Source organism: Gordionus sp. m RMFG-2023, chromosome 5, assembly GCF_954871325.1.
Source record: "Gordionus sp. m RMFG-2023 chromosome 5, tfGorSpeb1-WG-v2, whole genome shotgun sequence".
NCBI classification, from domain to species: Eukaryota; Metazoa; Nematomorpha; class Gordioida; order Chordodea; family Parachordodidae; genus Gordionus; species Gordionus sp. m RMFG-2023.
In genome coordinates this window covers 19,609,426-19,616,777 of record NC_088779.1, presented here as the reverse complement: position 1 = coordinate 19,616,777, position 7,352 = coordinate 19,609,426, and positions in this window count along the sequence as shown.

The window sequence follows — 7,352 nt, the reverse complement described above, 5'->3', positions numbered from 1 at the left end:
TTCCGAAGAATCATTTCCAAAATCATTTGTTGGCGATTAAATGCAAAACTTTGAAATATTTTACTTCCTCATCAATTAGGTTTTAGTATTCTTGCAGGGTGTGAGGCTGCTTCACACATCACACGCCATCTGCTCCACCAATCAAAAAAAAAATTTTTTTAATTAGATTTTAACAATGCATTCAACACCCTTAAGAAAGCATTTCATATCTTTCTGTAACACATTCCCAGAATATTCAATGTATATATCAGCTTGCTATGGTCACGTGTCTTTTTTGAAATTTCATGAAAGGACTATAGAATCCTGTCAAGGAATACAAAAATAGGGCCCCTTGGGCCTAGCTATCTTCTGTGAGGCTATTCGCACTATCACAATCAACATCAACAACAAATGCAATGTCTTAAACATATGGTATTTAGATAATTGTACAGTTGCAGTGCATACGATAAATTAATTAAAATTCCATCGCTCCCGGGCTTTCCCTCAATCTTAAAAAATGCGAATTTTATAGGCTCAACAATTTTTACCCCATTCCTGATAACTTTTCTATTATCGAGAAATAAATTTTACTCATTTAGGCTCACCTATTGGAAACAAAGTAGCAATATCTAAATTTCCTGAAGACTTCCTGTTTAAATTTGACTGACTTCAGAAAATCTTAGGATCTTTACCATCTCATCATTCATTCTTTCTTCTAAAGAATTTCCTTTATATTCCAAAATGCATACCTTTTGTTCTGCTCCTCTTTTCTAATTCCCAGACATGCTACTAGATTTGGAACTTAAAATTAAAATATCTCTTGAATCAATACTCAAAATCTAACTAACATCCAGTTGCTGGATGCAAACAGCTCTTCCAAGCAAATTTGGGGGTATAGGCTTTCGATCCCCTGCCTCACTAAGTTTTGCAGGGTTTCTCTCATCATACACCAAAATTCAAATAATTACTAAAATATTTAACCACTACATATCCCCATCTGGGGTTTGGCACTAGACCTATGGAATTCGAATGCTCCAAATGTTCCCTTTCCTTTATTCTCCAGGCAACAAGATTGGGACTTACCTTTAATTCAGCATTCCTTTGAATTCCTTTACTCGAACGCTGCTTTGAAGGACATTTCCTCGATCTTTAACCCAGATATCCCCACCCCAATAAATCAAAATATTAATTCCTACCCCCAATAAATCAAAGTAGTAATCCTCCATCATCTATTCAACATTTCAACACAGAATATGAATGGCTTGAGGCTATCCCTAGCTCTAACCTTGGTTTGCTTCTTTCCAACGAAGAACTTCGGATAGGAATAGGTCTTCGTTTAGGCTGCGATATCGTCACACCCTCATCTTGCAAACAGTGCCCGCTCCCTATCGACAGTCTAGGTCATCACCCTCTTCACTGCCATTTTTCTAAAGGCCGCCTCCACACCAGAAAGCAATTAATTTAATTATTGCTAGAATTCTCCGTTCAGCTAATATTCCATCAACTTTGAACCTGTAGGTCATAATCTCGGGGACAGTATCAGGCCTGACGGAATGACTCTTATCCCATGGAGCAGAGGAATCCCGCTAGCCTGTGAATATACATGTGTTGATCGCTTTGCACCATCTTTTGGCTCTAATTCCTTAGTTAGAGCGGAAATAAGAAAGATCAATAAATACATTACCATTCCCAAAATTAATCTAACCACGATTGTTTCTGATACAATCGGTGCTATAGGACATAGAGCATTGGATTTTTTAAAGGCACTCAGCCAAAAGATGCGCTTAATATCTGGTGACCCTCATGAATGTTTTTACATACGCCAACAAATTTCAATGGATTTGTAGGTCGCCTAGTATATCAATCCATGGTGCCATAACCTAGTTGCATCTCCTCATGTTCCTTCTTTTTTTCTTTTTTTAAAATAAATTACAGTATTTAAAATATTTTTATATAGCTTATTTTATTGTAAATGTATACGTTTTTAAATCGAAATTTGATTCAAATTATAAATTTGTATATTTGAAACATTTTAATAAAAAATGTTAAATAAAAATTTTTTATATTTCTTACTTTATATTTTGCAGAGACCTGCAGGCCCGGCCCTAAGCCCGACCCGGGTACCAGGGCAGGGTCGTATTTTAAAATATACCCGGGCCGGGCATGAAAATTTTTTTTTAAAAAACCCGGGTCGGGCCGGGCCATATTTTTTAAAAAAATTTATACAACATGAATTATTATATTCGTCAATTAGATATGGTTATAATGATTTTATATAGTTATGATTAATATAATGTTTGGTGAAAGTTAACACTAGCTAATACTCTTAGTATCTATTACATAATATTATTATAGTTTTCCTGCCATGGTTAAATACATTATTATATAATATATGCTAAATTTTTTATTAATTAAAATATCAGTTTATTTTTTTTTATAAATACAATTAATATAGTATATTCTCAAAATATTATTTACACAAATTTTTTATAGTATCAATTTGTAATATACTAATATAGTGTTGTTAAACGGCTCGTTTTGAGCCGTTAAAAAACGGCTAACTCAGTATTTTATCCAGAAAAATATTATGCAAGCCTGAAAATTTTGCTCATAGAAGAAGCAAAGGTCTTGACATATAGTATCGAAATTTCGAGGCTTAGTCAATATTTTTCTGGCGAAAATATTGAGTTAGCCATTTTTAAAAATCGGCTCAGAAGGAGGCGTTTAACAACATTAGCTTGCTTGCTTATTAAATGATAATACTCGCCGAAAAATATGATAAAATACCAAATAGGTGAATTTTTTGTATATACCAGGTCGAATATAATTTTAAAAAATTCCGAGCCTGGCTTAAAATAATTTTTTTTTAAAAAATCCGGGCTGGGCCCCCAAAATTTTTTTTTAAATATCCGGGCCGGGCCTAAAACTTTTAAACCCATGCCTGGCCGGGCCGTAAAAAATTTTTGAAAAAAAATCCGGGCCGGGCCGTGCAAATGGTATCTCTGCAGGTCTCTGATATTTTGTTTGCTTTGCAAATTTATATATAAATTTGTTTTAATGAAAATCTAAAAAATATTACATACCGATGTTATGTGGATTGACCGGTGAAATACGATTCGGTAAATTGACCCATATTTGTCCGGTCGAATTCAAATAAATGTTTCTTATGCCAAAATTAACTTTATTTTATATACATATAATATTATAATAAATCTATGTAATATTAAATTTCATAATATTTTTTTAATTCATTTCATAGTATGCTTTGCCCTCCGTGGCAAAGTTCTATTCCGATTCATATTCAATATCATTATTTTATTTAATATTTTAAATCAATCTTAAGTTATGATATACTCTTACCAATTTTTCTGTTGTAGAAGTCCTCATTCGATTTCTGTTTTTCGTATGAATATTGCCACAAACCTACCAATTTCTTTGTGAAGAAGAAGTCGAACTAGGAAATGTTAAAAATATTTGCTACTTCTCTTAATGGGCAAGGTGGGCAAAGTGCATTTCGCCAACTTGAGTCCGAAATCTGATTGTTTCTTAGAAGTTACCATTTTCCACATATTTTGGCTATTATACATGCCGCTTTTACTTCTGATATTTATTATATCACTTAAAATATTTTGATTATCACCACCTTGTAAAATACCTACTTGTTATTAAATCACATGCTTCATCAAATTCAGCACTTGTAAGATGCTCCCCTTGATATTGGGGGTCCAAAAAATAAGCAGCATTGTGAGCACATGTATTTAGATAATTTTTTCTCTTTTCAAACATAACTTTAATTTTTGTTTCTTGAGATGGAGAAAATATAGAATCATGGCATGATTGTATTATGTGTTTTTCTAAATTAAGCATCTCGGCCAAAGTTCATTTATTCCCTTGCACTTTCAACAATGAGGTAGCTAAAGGTTGGAGTATAGCTAAAATTTTTAGATTTTTCGTTCAAAATATTTCTTCATTTAATATATAATTGGTAATATCTATAGGAGAAATATAACATACAACTTTCAACAACTGATGCTTTCAGGGCTTTCTTACATATTTGTATTTACTCCATACATTTTATTGACTATGCTAATCTTGGTTGGCTAATTGTACTTAATGTAGATGACCATGTTGATTCTTATTACGGGAAAATATTGCAGCTGGTATGTGTTTATTCTTGAAAAATTAAATTAAATTATTGATATGGTAACTGAAGACGTTCAATCGTTCAAAATCGTGAAAGAATAACTGCAATGTATGCGCTGCAGAACCATAACAGTGTATAAGATTATAGATTCAGATTTTAAAATTCTCAAGGCTGCTTTCATGTAAGCGGCATTATCAATAACTAAAGAATATACTATTACCGAATACAATTCATGAAATACATTTTTAAATTCCTGGGCAATATAATCTACAGTATGGCGATTTTCCTCAGTATTTAAAAATTTGTAGAATACTGGAGCAAGCGTAACCACTATAAAATTAATGATTCTCTCGTTGCTGATGTTGCTCCAGCCATCTGATACAATTGATAAGTGAGGAGCTTTATCTATTATATATGCAACTCTCGCCTCCATATCTCCTGACGCTTTATCTAGAAAATATCCAGCCAGTTGCCTGCGCCTGGGTAAAGTGTAAATAGGACCTATTTTTTTAAAGAATTCTTGGGTGTAGGAATTTTCAGTGATGTAGAAAGGTAAATTGCTAGCATATACAGCCTTTGCAAACAATTGATCGAGCTCACTTTTTTCTTTGGGATTCATTCCATCTATTAAACCGGTTATACAAGAATGAGATTTACATTTAATCGCCTTGCTTGTTGATTGATCAGAGATAATGGAATCATTTTTTGAGTCACAAGACACAATATTGTCAATTTAATAATCATTCTCACTAATATCACCCAATTCTTTAGAGCTAGAAGTATTACAAATTTATGTAATTTTTTGTAGAAGTTGATATTTTGGAATTTGAAAATTTCTTTCCTTAATTATGACATGGAACATAGCACAGCTGCTTATAAATGCTTGATCATTCTATCAACGTGGGTAATATAGGACATCTTACAAAACCTGCACACCACTTTATTTGATTTACCATCGTGTACTTCTTGAAAATGTTTCCAAACTATGCTTTGGTTTGACCATAATTCCTAATATATTAAAATTTAACTATAAAAGATTTTGATTATTGTAAAGTTGATTATTTTTACGACCAATTATTTCAATAATTTGGCTTAATATTATATAAAATATAATATATAATTAGCAGAATTGAATAAATTATTTTGTAAATTTGACCAGAAAAGCTAAAAAGAAAATTAATTTATAAATTCAAATGTAGCAAGTGGAAGTAAAATAAATGAGAATTAATATAATTTGTATCCCGCTAAATATTAAATAAAATTTAAATTTATTAAAAAATAAACCATGACTTATCTAAATTATTATATTTAATTATTTTAATAATAAAAAAAATTCTTTTGATTTCTATTCCTTCATAATACAAAAAGATTGATAAACATGCTTTAATGCATATTAGTTAATTATATCAAAATATTTATTCGCCAATAATATTTTAGAGTATTTGACCGGTTAAATACTCCTCCTGTCAAATGACCGACATGCCAACCCTGGTTATGCGTGATCCTGAGTAAAAAAGCAATTCCTTAGCCTATTTCGGAAGTGAAAAATACATAAATTTATTTAGAAGTGAGATAGAAAATGATTTAAGAACTAAGCTATATTAACAATCTTAGAATTAGTGCCCAAATAAATTATAAAAACTTTAATACAATGAATTATAAAATGTCGATTCCATATATGGGCAGGAAGCATTCAAAGTATCCTGGAGCGCGTCTTCTCCAAATCATGGTGTCCACGAGAAACGGCTCGTTTTTTAACAAGGATTTATATAATATGTCTAAAATATGAAGTCTATAAAAAATTAAATATATCCAGACCTATGCGGCAACAGTTTTATCGGGGTTTATTATTTAAGTCAATTACTTTACGCCGCTATGAAAATCGGCATAGCCTAATATTTTTTCATTTTTTAAACTAAATTAATCAATAGAATCAATTTTCCTTTTTCTGAGGTCATTAATATCTTCCAAGATGGGCTTGAAACATATTTTTAAATTTTGTATATATTTTTCTCGTTTCTTTTTATTTTCACATGATATGTCATGTTAGTCTAATAAATGTCTCATTAAGTTAGATGTATTGATATTTTTAGAAAAAAATAATTTAAAAATCACAAATGTTTAAATGATAGTAAAAAATAAATTTACTCTTAAAAATCTAAATTTTGTTTCCCTCTTAAAACCTAAATTAGAAAGGACTTATCACTAATTGTCTAATTATTAGTTTCCACCTTATTATTTATTTTAAATGTTTCCATACGAAAGAGGACTTTGCTAGCAGGAATATAACATATTTTGTATCAGGGTATATATCCAGCACCCCTTATATATTATTATTATGTTATTTTATTTATGTTAAATAATAAAGTTAATTGGATAAAGGGAAATAATTATATTTATCTTTTACATTAAATAATAAATTTGAAATGATTTCATTAGCATCTGGGGACCCAGCAGTTTGAAGAAAATATTATATCTATTATTCTATGAAAATATTTATTTTGCGATTAAATGATCATGGAAATAATATTTATTGCTGATATGAATCTAGAAATCTGAAATGAAATAAATGGAAGAATTATTTTTTAAGCGCAGTCTTAATCAATAAGTTAATGACTAAGTGTTTTTAAAAAATTTTTTAATTATTAAAAAAATTTATAATCTTTTTTTTAATTAGTTGCTATAAAAAAACATTTGATTTGTACAAATTGAATTGTTTAACAGGAAAACATATTTAAAAGATTGAGTTATTAACATATTAAAATAGCTGTTATTGATTAAAAATTTACAAACAGCAGGTATATTTCTGAAATATATTGGTTTTAAGGCATCATTTATATTTCAGATTTCTAGATATCAAAAATATTTTTAGTGCCTTATTTTAAGTATATATTTGTATAAAATATTACATTAATCTTGATATAATAGCTGAAGTTCTATATAAATAAAATTACTTTGGAGCTGCATTTTTTTTGTCAAATAAATTTAATTATATATTATTTAATAATAATCCCTTTTCGTATAGAAATAAACAATTTTCTAGACATCGATAATATAAGAAGAGAAAAAAATTATTTTAAATCGAGATATTTAGGTTTTATACATAGTTTTTAATATAAAAGTAATAATTTATATTAAAGCTATATTATTCACAGAGTTAAACCCTACCGCAAGTGCTTGTATCTATGATACAAGAACTTATATTTGTCTAAATAAATTCAATCACTTT